Below are 21,431 nucleotides of genomic sequence, written 5' to 3' on the forward strand. Positions count from 1 at the left end.
ATGTCTAGAACCCGTGTAAAAACGCCAGGCGTGGTAGAGTGCCTGTATTCCCAGCACTGGAGAGGCAGAGACAGGCAGATCCCTGATGCTGGCTGGCCAGTCTAGCCTAATAGATGAGCTCCAGGCCAGTAAGACCCTGTCTCAAAAAGGTGGACAGCAGTCCTGAGGGATGACACTCAAACTTGTCTTAGGGCCTCCACATGATGTAGAAAACACATGTATACACACACTTGGCACACATGTGCACACATACATTAAAAAAGAAGTGAGGGCTGGAGAGATGGCTTAGCAGTTAAGGCGTTTGCCTGCAAAGCCAAAAGACCCAGGTTTGATAACCCCATGCCCACATAAAGCTGGATGCACAAGGTGGCAATAAGTCCAGAGTTTGTTTGCAATGCCTGGAGGCCCTGATGTGCCCATTTTCTCTCTCTCTTTCTCTCTCTCTAATAAACAAATAACATTTTTAAATTTAAAACAAAAGTGATTCCGTGGACTGTGGAAGGACTCGGAAATTATTTTTAAAACAGTGGTGATTCCGTGGACTGTGGAAGGACTCGGGCACACACAGGTACGTGGGCTAAGACCCTGGCTTGGAGGGATGCAGAGGGAACTTGCCCTTTCTCAAACATCTAGCTTGTGCAGTTTTACCTCATTGGCTCCTCACTGTGCCCTGCAGTACAGATCATTCACACTTTCTACACCTGAGGAGATCAGAGCTCTGCCTGCAGCTTCTCTCAGAAAAAAAAAAAAAAAAAAAAAAAACAATGACAAGGCAGGCTGGAGTGATGGCTCAGCGGTTAAAGCACATGCTTGCAAAGCCTAAGAGCCAGGTTCAATTCCTCAGTACCAACATAAAGCCAGATGCACAAAGCGGTGCATGCATCTGGAGTTCGTTTGCAGTGCTAGGATGTCCCGTCAAGCTCATATTCTCTCTCTCTCTCTCTCTCTTTCAAATCAATAAATAAATAAAATTTAAGAAAAAAGAATGCTAAGAACTACTGAGCTGAAGCAATGAGGCAGACAAAGAGGCAGGTGGCTCCGAGGGAATGATGCATGCATGCATGTGACGCAGTCACTATGTTTTGGGGTGACTGTGTCACACTTATAGAACGCATGGCAGTTCTGGGGCTGCTCTGGCAACGCTGACAAGCTCCACACAGAAGAGGCTCTGCAGGGTCGTGTTGCTCGGTCAGCAAGGAAACCAGAGGTACAGGGGAATGCCATGTGTGGAGGGTTCCATCCTCTCCTTTTCAACCTCCATTCCTAGGAAAAAGGACACTGAGTGCCATGAACTGTCCCGGGCGCTGGGAACCCCAGGTGAACAAGATCCCCAACCTGGTGAGCCTACAGCCTGGGCACAACAGTTGTGAGTTCCCTGAACCCTAACCCTTCCTCTTCTGGCACTAAACCCTCTGGTGGGGATGGGTGAAATCACCAACTGCCCCACCCAGTAGAATGGGTCACTGAAGACCAACCAATCAGAACTTGTGTGAAGCCCAGTGGTCAGGGAGTGGTAGGCGGCCCAGACAATGGGTGAGCTGCAGTTTTGTGGCGTTGGAAGAGAAGAGCCTATTCCCCACAGGGACAGTGAAAGAACAGGACACAAGTTCAGATGCACTCAGAACAGCACACTCAGGCGCCGCCTGTGAATGAAAGCAGTGCAGGGGAGGGCAGAGTAGGCGAAAGGTAACGTGACGCCCCTGGACCCCACAGTGCCTGACGCTCAAGACTCTCCTGAGCCATGGATTCCATTTGTGCACGACCCTGCTTGACTGAGTTTCTGCTATATGGAATCTCAGCCTGTCCACAACCCCACAAGCACAGTTCTACTTCGCTGTTCAGGTGGAAAGGGGAGGCTGGAGGGATTACGCAGCACGAGCAAGGCTGCGGGGCAATCCAGCGGGGGAGATCACAAGTTACAGTGGGAGCAGGCACCGTCCATGGCAGGGAGGGCATGGGCTTCCTGAATTGCTCCTTCTGGATAATTACACGGATAATCTGCCCCAGCCGAGGTGGGCACACAAGGTGGCAAACTAGTGGCTGTCCTTTCCTCGGTTTTTATTTTTGCCAAGTGATGCCTAAAACTTTATTCCTGGAAAGACGTAAACTTATGTCTATTCATGTCACATGGCACAGACCACAGACCAAAGCACAATTATACCGAAATCCAGCTTGGTGAACCACATCGGGGTTAAGAAGAGAGATGGAGTAAGGGGTTACTTATGGGAGCACACCAGAAAGCGACTCCAGCTGCGTCTCTGGAGCTCAGTGCATCGCTTGGGGCAGTTCTGCAGGCCAGAGAGCTCCAGACCTCCAGCACATATTTACCGCTTCTATGACCTCGAGGAAGGGTCTTGTGACCCTTTTATTTATTTTCAAGCAGAGAGAGAATGGGCACACCAGGGTCCCCAGCTGCTGTAAACAAACTCCAGACACATGTGCCACTTTGTGCACCTGGCTTTACATGGGTACTGAGGAATCAAATCCCGGTCATTAGACTTTGTCAGTAAGCTCCTTAAACACTGAGCCTTCTCTCCAGCCCCTTTGGGACCTTTGAAGTTTCAGCTTTCCCAGACTTATATACCTCCTGATGAGCCTCTACTCCAGGAGAGAACAATTCAACTCAAAGGAAACTGCGGCACAACACCGACTTTGAAGAAACAGATTTCCTGAGCAAACATGGATGTTCAGCTGTTCTGGAAAACTGGAAGAGCTGGCCACTCCAGGCACATGACTTTGCACAGTGCCAGTCCGTGGGAGGTGGGGGTGGCCCTACTCAAAAGGGCCCAGGGAGCTCACTCCCCAGCTCCACACTCAGCCTGCCAATCCCACCCCATCCCCCACATTCCCTGCCTGAGCATTGAGGGTGCCGTGCATGGCAGAGACCAGGGCTCTATGTAGATGGCATCTCCTGAGGTGGGATGTGGACTTGGAACGGCCCAGTCTGCCAGCCTGTCTCCCCTTGGGCTGTTCCCCTTGTCCTAACACCCAGCCCCAGCAGGGTGAGCTGCAAACTTCCAGGCCTAGCTCAATAGCAGCTCTGGAGACCCTCACCTGGGAGCAGGGAGCCAGGAAGGAGAAGCCTAGACAACCAAGTGCCCTGGAGAAGCAGCGCCAGGTAGAGGCTGGGAAGACATGCTCCAGAGAGAGGGAGGGAGACTTCCCAGACTCGCCTGGACGAACAGCGCTTTGGAGCAATGGATTCAAGGAACCCTCCAACCAGCTCTCCATACAAAGAAGACAATACAAGCTCGGAGTAAGCAGTCAGGAAATGGCTGAGTCTGATCTTATCACTTATCCACCCTTGGACAAGGCCCTCCCCCTCTCTGAGCCTTTTACCCATTGGTACCATGGGGTGTTTGGGTCTGATCTTCCTTCAGGAACTGCTGACACTGGCATTCTATGACCATGAGAAAAATCATCAGTTTTGATGCAAATTCCTGAAGCACATGTCTCTGTGCTGACCCACTCCAGTATGAAGGCCAGATCAGACCCTGGTGGCCACGGGGGCAGAAGTCTCTGGATTTCAAATCTCTTCACATTTAATCCAAGTTCCAGCCTCAGGGTCTGCTTTTGCTTATTAATGCCAAAATCATGATAACACAAAGGGGAGGGAAGATACCAGGGAGACGGCTGGAATGGGGTCTTCTGGACCCCCCCCTTTCTAGGAAATGGGCCTTGGAGAGCAGACAGCGGGGTCCTGCATAGGCACTGGTGTCCTGCCACGGCTGGCAATAGGCACCTAGCTGCCAGAGCTGTTCCCATTTCTCCCGCATACCCCCAGATGGGAAATGAATCATGAAAACCAAGAAGGTAAAATTAGCCCTATGGCTGCCGAGTAATTTATGCGGCCACCAGCCTGCAGAGGGAGGGAGGAAGGGAGGGAGGGCTGCTGGCTCAGGGTGGCCTCCAGGGCTGGCTGAAGGCAGCCTGGCCATCTGGAGCCAGTGTCTCCAGGCTCTTCTATTTCTGGCCTGAGCTTTAAGAGCTGTTGCAACGGCCTGTGGAGCTTTCCTGGGCTCCTCCCTGGCGCTGCTGGCCAACAGAGCTACATCGAACTACATGCACACTGCGTGTTCCTGTAGAGCACCTGTCCACGCACGTCTTCCCCACTGCCCCCATTTCACAGGAAGAAACTGATGCTCAGAGAGACCAAGTAGAAAGTCAAGGGCAGTGGCAACACTGGACTCAAACTCAGGGCCCTGCCCTCTATGAGGTGGTAAGCTTTAACTTGCCTGGAACTTGTGCCCATCCACAAGGGCAAGTCCTCAGGTGAGGACGACAAGACACTAGCAGCCTTCCCCACCCTGCCATGTGCTCTCTGGACTCGGGCTCTCAACTCTAAGCCTTATTGACCCCACAAGCAAGAAGGCGAAGCCAACGACCCCAGTGTCCTGGATGGGAGCTGAAGGGTTTGGGGAGATGGCTCAGTGGGTAAAACTCTTGCTGAGCAAGTGGGAGGGCCTGAGTTCAGACCCCTAGAATCCACACCTATAAACCCAACAGCAATCTGTAACCTCCTGCAGCAAGATCTTGGATGGAGACAAAAGCTCCCTGGAGGACCTCAGGCCAGCCAGCGCTGAGGACACTGCAGTAAGCAAGTGACCCCAACTCTCACACGAGGCAGAAGATGAGGACTGACACCTGAGGTTGTCCTGTGACCTCCTATGTGCCTGCACTGGCACACACAAATGTGTATACACACACACACACACACACACACACACACACACTTGCCAGTGTGGGTTCTGAGGCTAAACTCTACAAAGAAGGGACAGAATAACTGGCTAGAGTGAGCCCCACAGTCTCACAGCATAGGGTGGCCCAAGGCCCAGATAGGGTAAGGGGTTACACACAGCCATACAGCGAATGTGCCACCCAGCCGAGGATGGAAAGAAATCCCACAGCAGAGATGCTGCTGCCGGGCTACTCAGGCAGAGAGCCAACCTGGGTGGCAGAGGGGGCTGCCCAGCTTGCAGGGAGAAGCTGAGGAGGGTCATTCTCTGAGCCCAACAGCAGCCTGTTGCCACCTTTGGAACCCACAGGGATATGTAAGCCACTGAAAGGGTCTCCTCTGAAGGCAAGAGGTGAAGCATGCTGGACACCTGGCAGCAAGTCACCTCACCTTCCTGGCCTTCATACGGATGGGCTCATGGTGTGTGTCTCCCACAGGCCAGGAGAGTTTAATGGAAACCCAACACCTATAGCCACCCATGCAGACAGAACGCACTTCCATCCCCATTCCCGGGGCTGGCAGCTGAGCCTGTGTGGGCAGCTGGGAGCAGCTCTGCCTATTTCCTGGGACAGCTTCAGACCAGCTGAGTGGCACCCTTTGCCAGAGTGACTACAGCTGCGGTGGCCAGGGCCTTGAGTGCAGCACTTTCAAATAGCATTGCACAGGACCCTTCCCAGCAAAACTGATGTCCACAGAGACTGAGGCATTTTCCCTACGCCTCCCAGCCCCCAGTGCATCTCACAGTCACTTACTCCACAAGCAGAAGGAGCCCCTGATGAGTGGCCTAGGAGTACCGAAGCTGAGGGCTGCCAGGCTCACTGGTGCACACCAGTGATCCCCACACTCAGGAGGCTGAGGCAAGGACGCTGCTGAAAGTTTAAGGGCACTCTGAGCTACACAGGGAGTCCTCGTCTCATAAAAAAGGAAGGGCTGGGGAATGTACAGCTCAGTGATAGAGTGCTGGCCTAGCATGAGCAAGGCCCTGTGTTTGATCCTGGCACTAGGAAGGGAGGGAAAGAGGTTGTGGTGGTTTGATTCAGGTGTCCCCCATGAACTCATGTGTTCTGAACGCATGGCTATCCACACTGAAGCACCACAAGATCATGGTCCACAGACATTACTCTGGTCATACTGCCAGTTCATATCACAGCTTCATTCCAACATGACCTTGGAAAGTCACATAGCCGCCCTGTGCCTCAGTTTCCTCAGCTGTACATGAGGAATAATAATAGTATCCACCTCAGGTTATTCAGGACACAGAATAGCATCTACCCATTGGAAGGGGTTAGTGTATATATATGCATGGTGATTCCTGAGCCTAAACCCAGTGTGCAACCGTGACATGACACCCATCCCCTCAACTGCCCGGCCAGGTCTGTGCCTTCAGAGTGAGCCAGCAGTAGGCCAACAGACATCAGTGTGTAGAGCAGAGGTGGCTGGAGGTTTCCCAGCATCTACTGACACACACCAGCCTCGGGGCTTTCTGACACTTACTTCCCCCAGTCCAACACTGGGCCAACGATGGGCTGGCTCTCCTATCTCCTTGGAAGTTGCCTGCATCCCACACCCCAGGACAAGTCCCAACAATGAATCCCCTCCCTGGCAGGGCAAAGGGGCCTCAGCTAGAGCAGTAACTCAGTGCCCAACCACCTCTGCTATTAGAACAGCTTGTGGCTTGACAGGGAGGGCTAAGCTGAGCCAGCCACAGACTTCCCGCCTCTTAGGAAGTAATCCCAGCTGTATGTGCTCAATGACCATATGCCACTGCCCAGAGAGGAGTGACCAAGCAGGGCTGCCTGGCGGGGCACCTTTTGCCAAGACAATCACATCGGGTGGCCTTGTGAAAAAGAACTGGATTGGGAGCCAGATGGCCGAGGTACCATTCCTAAAATCCTGCCAGTGGCAAACTACTTGGGTGGCTTTGCAAAAGTCATTTATGCTCCTGGATCATCAGTTTCCACATCTATGCAATGGCCACAGCCCAGCTGCCTGCTTCATGGGGTGGAGCTGGGCAGGTGGTACCACTGAAGGAGGAGACCAGAGTCCCTTTGTCCAGAGTTGACATATCCAGTGGCACTGATTTGCCCCAAAGGCTAAGGCAATCTCAGTGTCCAACATGGTCAGAGATACCTGGCTCCCAGGAAGGAGCTGGCCCCAGCTACTTTTTTCTCCTGTCCAACCCACAAGCCAAGAGAGATCAAATCCACAGCCACAATGGCCCCATCAAGACCTGGTAAATCGGCCCAAGGTGTGGGGTTACACTAGGTACCAGGCTCCTGGCCACCGCCGCAGAGCAGAGTCAGGATGGCCTCCTTCCCTCTTGTGGGCCTCAGTCCAGAAGATCCAGAGCCAAGCAGGGTAGAAATATGATCGCCTACTGCATTCCCAGGCAGCAGCCTCCTCTGGGACATCCGTAGCCAAAGGATGGAGGCGTCACAAAGATGGGGGCCAGCCTGGGCCGCCCATCGCAAGTGCACGCCCTGTGCTTAGCCAAAGGGGTCTGAGCTCACAGGGGCAGGCCCCCAGGACAGGCACCTGCTGTGTGCCCAGCACAGCCATGTGCACTTACAGCAGTTCAGTGACCTAGGCACTACTGTACTTCCTATTGCACAGAGGATAAAGCCAAGCCACAGAGGTTCTGTGGCTTTCCCAGAAACACGCAGTTCTGGAGGAGCCAAGTCAAGACCCTAACCAAGGCATCATGACTCCAGAGGCCACTGACCTTCCAAGCCATCCCCAGCTGCAGTCATAAGAACCATGCCATGAGGGCAAGGACAGAAAACCCGGATGTGAACGAGAGGTGGTTCCAGGGACCAGGACAACCATTTGCAACTCTCTGGGAGCTGGCAGGGACCAGGGTGAGCCAGGGATAACGGGGCATCTTTGGGGAGGAATTTTGTTCTGAGCAAATTCTCAATGAACAAATTTTAAATATTGCACAAGGAACTTCTCAAAACTCAGCAGGCTGCCATTGCCCAGCAGCGGAGGCTCCAGAGCAGGCACTAGGGTAAAATCAGAACTAGCCCAAACGTCCACCGCAGGGAAATTAATCACGTGCTCCAAACTCTGCACATCAGCACTGTTTTGAAAACTGAAGGTTGCCGGGTGTGGTGGCGCACGCCTTTAACCCCAGCACTCGGGAGGCAGAGGTAGGAGGATCGCTGTGAGTTCGAGGCCACCTTGAGACTATATAGTGAATCCCAGAGCTAAAGTGAGACCCTACCTCAGCAAAAACAAAACAAAACAAAAAGGTAGGGGCTGGGAGATGGCTCAGTTGATCAAGTGCTTGCTTTGCAAGTATAAGAACCCAAGTTCAGACCCCCCGAAACCCATGTAAAATGCCTGGCATGGTGGTGCATGCCCATGTTCCCAGCACTGGGGAGGCAGAGGCAGATGGATCCTTGGAGCTTACTGGCCAGCCACTCTCGTCTAGTCCATGAGCTCCAGCCCGGTGAGTGAGTTTGTTGCAAAAAGATGTGGACTCTACCTGAGGAAGGACACCTGAGATTGTCCTTTGACCTCCTTGCGCATGTACACACAACCATCACACACACATGTTCACCATGCACAAATGAACATGCATACATACATACATGCACACCATATGCACATACACAAGCCAAAAGAAAGATGGTAGCTCTCTATGGGAAACCATGACCAAACTGGGCGTTATGGGACAAGACTGGGAGCACTGAGAAGGATTAACAAGCTATAGGCCAGGTACTTTAGATAAAATATTAAGTGAGCTCGGCATGGTGGTGCATGCCTTTGGCCACCCGGAGACTAGATAGTGAATTCCTTACTTAGCCTGGGCTAGAGCAAGATCCTACCTCAAAAAGACAAAAATAAAAATAAAAAATAAAGTGAGAAGAGCAATTTCTGGAGGCATCAGTACTACAAGGAACTGTTTGTTTGCACACACATATCTCCACGATAGTGGTTCTAAGTATCAGCATAGAGAAAAGAGCTGATATTCCACTTGTATAGCAAAAAATATATATATGCATGTTCTTTATATAATTAAAACTCAGTAAAACAAAATTAAAAAGACACAAAAATCTGCCTTAGGAGACAGTGAGCTGCCTGCCAGTCTCAGTTGGGATGGGGCACCAGAGAAAATTCAAATACCAGGGGACAAGGGAACTGAATGTCCTACTCAGCCTTTGGAGCAAAGGCATTTTTGTAAGTACCCAGAATCATTTTGAGGAAGCTCAACACGTTGGCCCCTAAGCAGGACCAGGTCAGGCCATATAGTTCCTCAATGAGATTCCAGAAGAAATGGCTTAGACAATCAGAGGTGCACAGACTAGCTATGAGAAGCCACCTCCATTAGCAGCTGCCCAGCTCCTGGCTAGTTTCAAGGGGTGCTTAGGGGGTTTATCTGGGAGGGCCTGGCAAAGCGGTAGAATTTCAGGAAGGAGAAAGAAGAAAGCAGACATGCATAAAAAGGGCTCAAAGGAGTACGCTCAGTGAGCCTTAACCCCAAACAGGCTGAACCTGGCAGCCCAGGCCAGACTCAGGCTGAGTCAGGAAAAAAATACAAGCAAAGACCAATAGTGTTATTACCTGCAAGACAGAAAAGTCAGGAAGGGTGGGGAGATGGCTCAGTGCTGAAAGGCACTTGCTTGCAAAATCTGCTGCCAGCCCAAGTTCAATTCCCCAGTACTCATGTTAAGCCATGTACACAAAGTGGTATATGTCTCCAGAGTGTGCAGTGATAACAGGCCTTGGTGAGCTCATTCATTCATTCATTCTCATTCTCTCCACCCCCCCCCAAATAAATAGATAAAAAATATTCAATGGGGCTGGAGAGATGGCTTACCGGTCAAGTGTTTACCTGTGAAGCCTAAGGACCCCAGTTTGAGGCTCGATTCCCCAGGACCCACGTAAGCCAGATACACAAGGTGTCACATGTATCTGGAGTTTGTTTGCAGTGGCTGGAGGCCCTGGTGCGCTCATTCTCCCCGCCCCCTCCTGTCTCTTTCTCCCTGTGTCTGTCACTCTCAAATAAATACACAAAATAAAAATAATATTTAACAAAAAGCAAAAAGTCAGGAGGCATGGGTCTGAATCCCAGTTCCCTCCTTGACTTCCTACAAGACTCTGATGAAGTGAAGAGCCTCAACTTGTTCATCTGCAAAATGGGCTAAAGGTGGGTGTCTCCCAAGCTGGCTGTGGGCATGAACTGTCACATAGCCTGTGAACCATAATGACACCCATGGCAAAAGCGGTTCCAGGCGCATTCCCGACCCCAGTCACTGAGGAAAGGCTGTGGCGATGCCAGGGCTGAGAAAGCAGCCAGGTTTGCTGCAAGTCTAGGAGCCTAGGGTAGCAGGAAAGAAGGCCACTGCCAGGTCCAAGCTTCAGGGGAGGCCTTCTCCAGGCTGAGGAAGAGGCGGGAGAAGGGGACAAGAGTGAACACAAAGGGCGGTGGAGACCTTCTTGGCTACCAGCCCAGGCCTGGGGCAGGGTGCTCAGGGAAAGGACCTTGGCCAGTGGCATGGAGATGACCCCTAGAGGTGGGCCAAAGAGGAAACAGGAACACGTCACAGAAGTAGGAAGGGGCATTTACAGAAGTGAGGAAGAAAGGATTTCAGGGGCTGGAAAGATGGCTCAGAGGTTAAGGTGTCTGCCTGCAAAGCCTAACAACCAGGGTTCAATTCCCCCGTACCCACTTAAAGCCAGATGCACAAAGTGGTACATGCATCTGGTGTCTGCAATGGCTGGAGGCCCTGATGCATCCACTCATATTTGTTCTCCCTTTCTCTCTTCCTCTGTCTCTCTCTGTCCTTGCAAATAAATAAATAAATTTTTAAAAAGAGAGAGAGGAGTTCAGTTACTGGGAGAAGCTGAGCCCCGCCTGAGACAAGCCAGGAGCCTGACTGCGCCTGCCCTGGAACAGAGCAGGATTCCATTATGGGGCCCCGCTGAGCAGGCTAGGAATGTCTTCTGCAGACCAGGGACAGGGAGAGGCAACAAGGTTCCCCAGACACTCCTAAGAAGGAGGGGTAAGGAGGAGGAAGCCCGAGCTGAACTACAGCCCACTCCCCATCAGATGACCACCCAGACTGCCAATTTCCCACTGTGACCAGGGCCACTGTCCAAACCAAGGCACCTGGGCGACTCCTGCCTGGCTGGCCTGAAGCCAGAGCCTGGTCAGGTGGGGAAGGCTGGCCCCGCCTAGTCCTGCAGGAGCACCGCCAGCTTGCTCTAGCTGCTGGGCCCTGCAGGCCTGGGAGCCTGACGGAGGGAACAGGCCAGGCCACCCTGAACGGGGCCCCATGGAGGAGGGCTAGGCTGGCTCTGGCGGAATGGGCGCTCCCGCAGCAATTCCTGGGCATCCCCCCTCCCTGGGCTTGTGGCCACAGGCAGGCTCAGGCACACCTTGGGTTGTTCCCAGAAACCCCAGGACAAGGTGGGTCACTAGGCTCAGAACAAAGGCTGTGGAAGCCTAGGGCCAAGGCAGTAATTCCCTGACACAGTGCTCTCATGGGCTGGCACGGGGCCAGGACATAAGTGCCCCTTGCTGCAGGCCTCAACGCTAAGCATCAGAGCGTCCACACTGGAGGTAACTTGAGGCTACTGTTGTTGCTCACCTCTAAACAGATCCCAGCCCCCAGAGAGCAGGTCCCCAGTCTGGCCAGCCGGAGCCTCTGATCTCAGCCCAGCCTTCCTCCTTGCACAAGGCTGTGGCTTGACCCAGGGCATCTTCACAGCCTGCTGGAAGCTCACACGATGCACCTCTGTAGCTCTGGTGGCAGAGATGGGAGTTCAAGGCTTCAGAAACTTCCAGAGGCCATACCAGGTATCAATCTGTGGCCAGGACAATGCAGGAAGGCTATGTGGCTCAAATAGGAGTACTGGCCCACCAGCCAAGACTGCCTCCCAGGACAAGCAGAGACCTGCTCCCCACGGGCCCCAAGAGCAGCCTCCCTGACAGCTGGAGACAGGGTGGTGCTGTTCATCTTCTCAACCACCATCACCACGACTGCAGCTCCCACTTCGAACCTCCAACACTGACTGTGGAACTCCCCCTGCCAAGGACCCACCAACAGCTCCCCAGCACCTTCAGGACAACTCCTTCTAGTGGAATCAGGGCATCATAACCACTTATTTTCCAAATACTGAGGCCACCCGCTACTCCCTGAATCATGGACCCTTTTGCTGTCCCCCTTGGTACATGCTGTTCCCAGTGCCTGAATGCCCTTCCTCCGCCTGGCATGTTTCTGCTCTTCCTTCAGGGTCCAGCTTCTTGTCACCCACTCTAGGAAGCCCAGCAGCACCCTTCTCTGTGGCTCAGGGCTGATCCTTGCCACCCACCCCCATCAAGTGTTGGGCACTTCCTGCCTTCAATCACAGTCAGTATGGTAGCCAGAGCTGCTCCAACTATTTGTGGAAAAAACACTTTTTTTCAGCTTCCTAATCTGCTGCCCACTGTGCTTTTGTAAAATACAATAAACATGGGCTGGAGAGATGGCTTACTGGTTAAGGCACTTAAAGGCTAAGGACTCATGTTCCACTCTTCAGATCCCACCTAAGCCAGATGCACACAACGTCTCACATGTGCAAAAGGTGGTGCATGCATCTGGAGTTCAATTCCAGTGGCTGGAGGCCCTGGTGCGCCAATTCTCTCTCTCTCTTCCTCTCTTGCATAAAAAAAGTCAGTGGGTTGGGCTTGCAATAAACATGGCATGGCAAGGGAGAGGACTCAGCAGTAAAGGCACTTGCTTGCAAAGCCTGCCAGGCTGAGTTCAATACCCCAACACTTGTGTAAAGCCAGGTACAAAGTGGCACGTGTATCTGTGATCCTAATGCACCAACAACAATGTGAGGTGCAGCCAGAATCTGCGAGCTCTCAGGCCAGCTGCACTGGTGCACAGGTAGGTGTATAACGAGGGAGAGCCTATCTCAAGCAAGGTGGAAAGGACAAACACCCCAAGGTTGTCATTAGACCTCCACATGTGTGCCATGACAAGTTCACACTCAAACGCACCCACATCACATACACCCACACAGACATACACATGCACATGATGGTAATGATAATGACATGGCCATGTCCCATTGCAGTACAAGTTTCTTGGCATGCCCTGTCCATGTGGGTACCTCTCTTACATGGGCAGGGGTCCCCACGTGCTGTGGCTCTCACCTGTTTGCTCCCTTCATCTTGCAAAGGGACTCATCCAGCACTATACATTTAAGTTTGGACTCCCAAAGGGGCACTGCTCAAACACCTGCTGACCAAACACTGGGGGGAGGCCCCACAACCCTGCAAAACAGCAGCACTTGAGCCAGGAGTCCCCACTCCCCAGATGGGCAAGTAGAGGCAGCACGGGTGACTGGCCAGGAGCACAGCTGTCTCATGTCCTGTCCTTCCTCTGTGCTGTTCAGAGACCCTGAGGCAGAAACTTGCAAGCTGCCAAGTAATACAATGCATAACTCCTTGTAGCCAAAGCCACCGCTAGTCCCAGGGCTGAGCTAGGCTCAGCTGTTCCCAGCAGTGAATGTCCTTGAACCACCGCGCTCCTTTTACAAGCTCAGCCTAGTAACACCCGTGTATTATAGGACAGCTAAGAATGTCAACAGGGCCATGCGGACCTATGCAGGTCTCCTGCAGATGCCTACTGCATTTCAAAGCCTTCCTGGATCATCCTTCTCTCTGCCTGGGACCCCTTGCTAAGACACACCTTCTTCTCTGTGGGCTGCAGAGTACAGACACCCTTTGGAACCCTCCCCTCTCCCCCAAGCAAAGGGCTTTTCCCCCTCTCACTCCAACTCCCTCCCTGGGATGCTTTGAGTCCTGGTCTTTCTGGAATCCAGATGGCCTGCAGAGGGGCTCTGCATAAGCACATGCTCATGTATGTGTACAGAGAGAGAGAGAAAACAACACTGCCCTGGCTGGGCTGAGTTGGTGAAAAGCCGGGCTGCGAGATCAGGCCCAGTGCGGGTCTGAAGCCACCCTCCCCTGTGCTTTGGGCCATGATACCAAGGCTGGGTCCCCATCAGCTGCCTCCACAGCAGGCTGTCCCACCCAGGGCTGATGTTCTGCTGGGCCACTGTCCCTGCCTCTTGCCTGTCACGGAGACTCCCAAGCTGGCCATCATGCCCACCCCTAGGCAGTGTGTACCAGGTTCCTTTCTTGGCCCTCACTCTTTCCTTCCAGCCTCAGAGCCTGGCACTGTGGAGGGAAATCCATACTTACTTGGTCAGTGACGTCCAAGCAGGAAAGATTGGGGCCTGCTCTAAACTCTGCTGGGTGGGGACAAGGAACACACGGTCACCCTTCATCCCTATCTGCCCGAAGCGCTTTTCCACAACACCTTGCAGGGCTGCTGCCTCTGTCCCCACCACAGGGTGAGCTCCATGCCACGCAGATATTCAAGTGGGCACTGTACAACCTCTCCAGTGGACAATGGCAGACGGTTCACCAGATACTCCCCGAGGTCACCAGGCAGCTTTAGTCCCAGGAGAGACATACTGGGATAGAAAGGAGGATTTCAGCTCAGCAGCTCAGAAGTGTCTGAACAAGCCATCAAGTCTGGTCTTTGAGCCTCAGTCCTCTTAGCTATCCAGTGGCTACCACAGGTGCTGGCCTGACTGCCTCTGGGACTCACAGGGAGGGTTTCAGGAGGCAGAGCTTGGATGACAGTCCTGGGGTTCTCTTCTGGGTCAGGTGGGCGAGGAGAGAAAGTCCTAGAAGTAACAGAAAACTCGAGGCCCAGTTTTGTCCCCTGCAAGATGGAGCTCCACAGCCACCCTGACCTGAGGTCAATGGCAGTGTATGCTCTGCTCCTTTGCCCTGGCATCACTTACTTCATTGGAGGATCTTGGCTCACCCCAAAGTGCCTCTAACCCCCTGAGGTCCCAAGGGTGAGGAGGATCCAAAACCCAGACCTTCTAAATCAAACCCTAAGAAATCAGGAGGCAATTATTAAGATAAAAAGCAACCCTAGGGCTTCCTTCTATAATGAAAATTTCTCCAGGTAACTGGTAAGCTTAGCATATCACTGTGTGTGACACCAAGCTAGTCACTTAACTTTTCTGAGCCATAATGGACATGGACAAAAACCTTGTGGGGCTGTTCCAAAAGACGCTAGAGGTCAAATCCTGTTCCTTTCAACAGCTGGATGCTCCAGAGACAAGTGTGTCAATATGGTCCTGAACACATGAAGAAAGTGTTTTCTTTCACAGACTAAGAGGCAGGACTGACATTCCCATAGCCAGAAAAGGAAACTGAGGCCAGACAGGTTCAATGGCCAAATGAGAGCCTGAAGGTGTGGTCAGCTCACTGTTAAGCACAGACTGTGAGGTGCACATTTGTTTACAATTTGGTTACACCGCAACCCCCATCAAGTGACACAACATGATCTCCTTGCCCCGGGACATCTCCCTGGTGGCCAGTGACCTGTACACTCTGATATGTGGTGGAGAGGGCCGAGACCACCCTTCCACCTTTTGAAGTCCACCCTCAGGCTCTCCTCCTACCTCTCACTGCCATGGCCTCCTACCTTCTGGACTATAGCCACCATGTCTGCTCCCTCCTTATACAATCTTGAGACTCTCTGTGGCCCACAAGTGCACAAAAGGGTTCTGGTGGCAAGGTGAAGCAGGAGGGTTTCAGGAGCTAGGAGACCCAGGTTCAAATCTCAGCTGGGCTGCTTACAACTGTAAAGCTGTCTCCCTCGCTGAGCCTCAGTGTGGAAAGGGGAAACAGTAACACTGTTCTCAGGACACTGGGCACATGAGGAGGTAACACAGGGGAAGCACCGTGCAAGTGGTTGGTGCTCCATCCATTCCCTCACACTTTCTCGCAGAATCAAGGCCCTGCTCATGACGTCCTACGCACGCTACTCACAGAGCAGCGAGCCAAAGAGGCAGTGATCCCAGGTCTTGGGAACTGAGTAAAGGACAGAAACAAAAACCAATATAGGTAAGTAAATCATAGGGCATATTATGAAGAGAAAGCATGAAGCAGAGGCAGGGAGTCAGGTGGGCTGCAAATCTAAACAGGAGGGAGCTGTACGAAGGTGGTGTCTGAACAAAGTGCTGGGTGTAGCAAGGGAGCTAGTCACAGAGGTAACTGGAGTAGGGTGCTCCAAGGAGACAGCACACGTGCAAAGGCGCTGGGGCAGGACCACTCTTTCCTGCCTCCTCCTGCCCACATCCGCACCACTCACAGAACCATGCTCGCCTCTCCAAACCCTTCCACTTGCCCCTTAACCCACACTAATGCCTCCTCCCTTTTGCCCTATATGTTGTACCCACCCAACAAATCCCAGCCTTGCAGGCTTCCTCCTCCAGGAAGCTTGCCTTGAATCAAACTGAACAGTCATCCCCTATCCCTTTTACCATAAACTGTGCCTGGTGTTCACCTCCCCCACTAGCCTGAGTGCTGTGTAAGGCAAGGACTGGATGGCTCATGGCACCATGAGGCTGGCCCAAGCCTGGCCCATTGACATACATAAGCACTTATCCCTGGTGAGCGCACCAAGGGCAGGAAGACACCTAGTCCCTGTCCCTGGTCTTCCCCCTTGCAGAGGCTGTGACACGGGGATGTCACCATGAGCATGGGTACACTGTGTGAACGCCAGTGCAGATTAAAATCTGCAATAGGAAATGGGCTTAAAATAAAATAAAAATAACACCACATTTTTCTTTCTTCTTTATTGTGTGTGTGTGTGTGTGTGTGTGTGTGTGTGTGTGTGTGTGTATGTATGTGTTTTTCTTTCTGCACGGCTTGTTTTTCCGGCATGGTCCCTCAGCCAGCTACTTGGAAGCCCTTCCCAGGCCTCACTCTGAGACTATGGGGCTCTGGGGCCTCCAAGGACTCGCAGGCTCCAGCCAGGCCTGGAGACACACCAACCAGCTTCAAACCCAGCCCCTCTAGGTACCCATAAGCTAGGAAACCCTCTGCTCAAACCCCAGTGTTGGGGAGAGGTGTCATCCCTCTGCAGTTTGTCCAGGGAGGGTGACCTGACTCCTATGACACTTCCGGGGGGGGGAGGGGGCTCGGGGGTCCTCCACCCTCACTCTGAGGTATCTCTAAGGAGGCAACATCAGACTGCAAGGTTCCCATTATCACACCATTAGCGCTGAACCCTCCGTCTCACCTCTTTGAGCCTCTGTTTCCCCATCTGTGACTGCCTGACAGTGTCTCCAGCGCAGGCGGTGTGCTGCGGCTAGGTTAGGGCTTAAGTGTGTGTCCCAGAGTTCAGGTGCTGGAAGCCGATGTGGCAGTAGGGGTGGTGGCACTGGAAAGAAGGCGGCCTGGTGAGCCACCCCTGGATCACTGAGGCCCCGGCCCTGAGAAGAGTGAATGGAGTTCCCCATGGGACCTGGCCGAGTTCTTCAAAGAGGGCTGGTACGGAACAGCAAGCCTGGCCCTCAGCACCTCTCACTTCCTACTTACCACGTGCCCTCTGTCCCACGTTTCCATCACCACGTGCCCTGTCCCATGCTTCCATCACCAGACCATCTGCCATAATGTAACACAACCGCAGTGGCCCTCCCCAGAGCCAGAAGCATGAAGCCTGGGCTTTCAGGTTCCGAAACTGTGGACTACAGGAGCCCTTTACTTCTAGTGCCCAGCCACAGGCACTTCACTCTTGCAGTGGATAACGGACGGATACAGGACGTGACCCCTTAGACCACATCTGGCACGCATAAGCTGTCAGTAAACACTAGCCATCATCATCCTCTCACCTTCACCACCCCTCCATTCCTCCCCTCAGCCCTTCCACAGAACCATGTTCTCTACCAATTGCCAAGGTCCCTGGGTCTGTGAAACCACGTGGTCTCATGCCCCCAGAATCCCTTCCCCTCCACAGGTCTTTGAAACATGGCTGCCACTGGGGCATGGACACCCATAAGGTCCTATCTGATCCCTGAAAGTCATTTTGTCTCCTGTTCCAGGGAAGCACTGTGCACACATCCTACCCTCAGCCCTGGCCCCGAGTGGACCTATGGCAATGCTGTGGACTCACAGAAGGCATCCACTGAGCCACCTGGCCCTGATGCAGAGACCATGGTCTGATGGAAGAGCGTGACTGCAACCAAATAATGGCATCAATACACGGAAGACTGCTACGGAGAGGAGATGAGGGGAGAAGGGTGAGCTGGGAAGCAGCAGTAACATGAAGGCTGGCCTAATCATGGAGGGCTTTCAGGAGGAGGTGGCACAAAGTCCATGATCCTCCCCTTTGCATAGCTTCTGCATGGACACTACTTGCCTCCACCTCAGATATCAACTAGTCCCTGCAGCAGTCAGGACTGGTGAGGTTATTCTGCAATACCAAGCCACCCTGAACCTCCATGCCTTAAAACCACAGAGGTCTCTCCCTTGTACAGAATATCCATCCTGGACCTTCAAGGGAATTTGCACTTGAAGTGACAAGCAGCAGCCACCATCGCCCCGCCCCCCAATCAGATGCCACACACAATGAGAATGCTCCTGGGAAGGTGTTACCCGGTCCTTTCGTGTCGCTGGGACAAAACACCTGACCATACGTAGGTTATGGAAGGAAAGTTTATTTTGGCACGGCAGAAGCAGATGGCCAACATCACATCTTCACCATCAGCAGGGAAGAAGCGGAGAGAGCAACTGGTAAGTGGGGCTGGACTATAAAATTTTAAGGTCCACTCCAGGTGACAAACTTCCTCCAATAAGGCTCTACCCCTTAAAGGCTCCACAACCTTCCCAAACTGTACCACCAACTGGAGCTTAAATATTCAAATGCATGAGTCTGTGGGGGACATTTTATATCCAAGCCACCACTGACAATAAATGCTGTGGCCCATGAGTGACCAGCCACTATAGCTCCCAATGCACCAGTCATATGGCCCCACCCAAGCATAAGGCAATCTAGATTCAAGCCAGCCGTGTGTTTGGAATCACTAGATGCACTTGGGGGAGAACATAAGAACCACTAGACACTCCCACATCGTCCTGCCCTTTCTTCATGACCACAACTAGGTCAGATTTCCAAGAGGAGCCTGCCGTGGCAGAATGAGCTGCGTGCAAAGTACAAAGGTGCAGAGAGGGACAAGACAGCGCTGTGAAAAGGAAGAGGCATGTCACTAGAAGACTTTTAGGTCACAGTAACAATCTGGTTCTTTATCTGAAATGTACTGGGGAAGGCAGGAAGTAGGACCCAGGAAGTCTGAAAGGGCCCTAACTGAACCAGATCCCTGACTGACGTGCTGAGGCCTGGTGCAGGGGAAGAGCAGGTGCATTAGCAGGTTCTCACTGCTGTCAGGGGGACAGGCAGAGTGACGTCACCAACATGCTAGGGAGAAGGAGTTAGGGAACAGGAATTGGTTCACAGCTTCCTGGGCCTGGAGATCAGTAGAGGAGAGGAGTAAAGCAGAGACGCCAGGGGTCTACCTTGGAAAACAGTGAGGGGCTGAGCCTTGGACCAGGATCAGCCCTGAAGGAGGGTTATTGAGGAGCAACAGGGACAACCTGGGTCCCCATGGAAGGACAGGCCACAGAGGCAGCTGAATAAACAGGTCTGACCCCAACTCCAGAAACTCTCCGCCTTGCTCATACCTGCAAATAAACTTGTGTTAAGTCCAAGGGAAGAGCTAGCCAGATGGTAGACACCTACTAAACAGCATGGAGGAACTCAGGGACTGCAAAGGCTGCGTAACTAAGGTCAGAAGTGCTTGGCAGATTCTCAAGTCCTGGGACAGGAAAATCCAGGGCCCCTCATCTTAGAGAAGAACTACACTATGAAGGTGGCCGGATGCTCCTTGGGGACTCTGCTGTCAGTTAGCATGGAGCAGGCAATTCTGATACCCCATGACAGTAGAGCATGTAACCCCTAGGGTAAGAGAACTGCACTTAAGAATCTAGGAGCAAGACTTTGGGCCAGGCTCAGAATGTCACCTGTCTCATGCTGTCTTCCAGCTGTCCTGTCAGATAGGCTGCACTGGGCCCCACTTTAGGGAAGAACTGCACTCGAAGAGGTATAACCCTGCAAAATCTAAGCTGAACAGTTGTGAGGAGGAAAGATTTCAAAGGAGAAGCCCTTTCCATACAACTAAATAAAGCAAGGGGCCTGGGCAATGTGCCCAGAAGGCTCTGATCGGAGGCCATGTCTGGCTTCCCAGGGAAGGAGATCATCATAGCCTGGGACTTCTTGATCCCCACACATCAGGCCTTAGGAAAGTCCCCGCCCTCCTCCTCTTGGAGGGGACAAGTGGGCCAGGCAAGCTTGGGTATCAGTCCCAGTGATCACTGCTTGGAAAATTCTTCTCCTTCAGCCCCTACAGAGCCCTCAGAGTTTATAGGGTCTCCAGGCATGAAGGGCGGCCCCTCTTTACTGTCTGAGGTTCCCACGTACAAAGGACTTCCTTCCAGACACTCAAAATTGTGTACCATAGCTTTTCTGTACACGAAGAAACGACAGGAGGGAAAAAAAGCAGAGATGTTCCACATGTTTTCTTCTTCTCCTCCTAGGCCCCTGGGGGATCTGAGGCGCCCCTCTCCCATCCCTGCATTAAGACACGGCAACTTTTCACCCGCGTGGCCCACACCAGCTTCCTTCTCCCTGCAGCCCTTGCCTAGGGCGCGCTGGCCTTGACGGAGAAAGGTCATTGGCCACCAAGTTTCTGCGGTTCCTGCATCTCAGAGCACCTTGGGGACTGCGAGCGGTAAGGGGCGGGACGGGGCGGGGGAGGACACTCCGAAGTGCTTTCCCGAAGAGTCTACACCGCAACCACGACTTCAACTAGATCACCGACACCCCGCACGCCCGGTCCCGTTTCGTGGGACACCGAGGACCGCGATGGCCACAGGGGTGTCCCCTCCCCGTTCCCGAGGCCTCCCCGGGGGTGGGGGGGGGAGGAGACCCGAGCGCACGGGCGAGCCGGCGGCCCCCGCAACCAGGCCAGCCGCCGCCCTCGCCCCGCCCCCCGCGCCGCGTCCCCGCGGGCTAATTGCGAGCGCCCGCTCCCATTGGCCGCGGCGCACGTCCGTCAGCGGCGGCACGCAGGCGGAGAGAAAGGGCTACATTGTAACAAGGCGGGCGAGCGAGCGAGCAGAGCGCCGAGCGAGCGGGGGAGGGCGGCGGAGGCGGAGGCGAGGGCGGCCCGAGTCCCGCGGCGGGGCTACCTGCCGGGGTGAACCCTCCTCGGGGCCCCGCGGCCCCCCTACGGCCGGCCGCACCCCGACCCCACGCGTGCCCCGGCGACGCCGCGCCCCGGCCCCGCGGCACACACCCCCCCCCCGCCCGCGCTGGCCAGCCGCCGAAGCCATGTTCATGGCCACATTGGCCACCGGGCTGACTCACCTTCCCGGGGACGCTGGGCGGCGGGGGCCGGGGCCCGGGCGCGCGGGGGCTGCAGGGCGCAGGCGGCCCACGGCGGACGGCCCCACGCGGGCGGGACGAGCCGCGCTGCGGGCCCCGGTCCCCGGCGAGCCAAAGTTTCAGCGCCAGCGTCGGCGCGGCTGCGGCGGCGGCGGCGGCTCGCTGCTGCTCTCCTCCCCTGCTTTGACCACCATCTTATTAGTACAGGAAATGACATGGAAAACGGAAGAAAGCGGCGTTTGGGGCAGACGCGGACCCCCCAATTCAGGGGCCGGAGCCGGGACTCGCCGGCCGCGTCCCCACCCCGGGCCCCGCCGCGGACACTCGCGCGTCCCCGCCCCGCGCCCGCCACGGGGGCGAGCCTCCCCCCCCAGCCCGCGAGGAAA

General features: G+C 54.0%; 1 protein-coding gene across 1 annotated transcript in view; it reads right to left on the bottom strand.

Moving 5' to 3' along the window:
- Window positions 1-21,058, bottom strand: part of Prdm11 (PR/SET domain 11) — a 96,125-nt gene extending 75,067 nt beyond the window's left edge. Inside the window, exon 1 of the mRNA XM_045155375.1 lies at window positions 21,028-21,058. The gene's annotated coding sequence lies outside the window, so the exon portion shown is untranslated. The remainder of the gene's footprint in view (window positions 1-21,027) is intronic.
- Between the last annotated feature and the right edge of the window lie 373 nt (window positions 21,059-21,431).

This window comes from Jaculus jaculus, chromosome 1, assembly GCF_020740685.1.
Source record: "Jaculus jaculus isolate mJacJac1 chromosome 1, mJacJac1.mat.Y.cur, whole genome shotgun sequence".
Taxonomy (NCBI): domain Eukaryota; kingdom Metazoa; phylum Chordata; class Mammalia; order Rodentia; family Dipodidae; genus Jaculus; species Jaculus jaculus.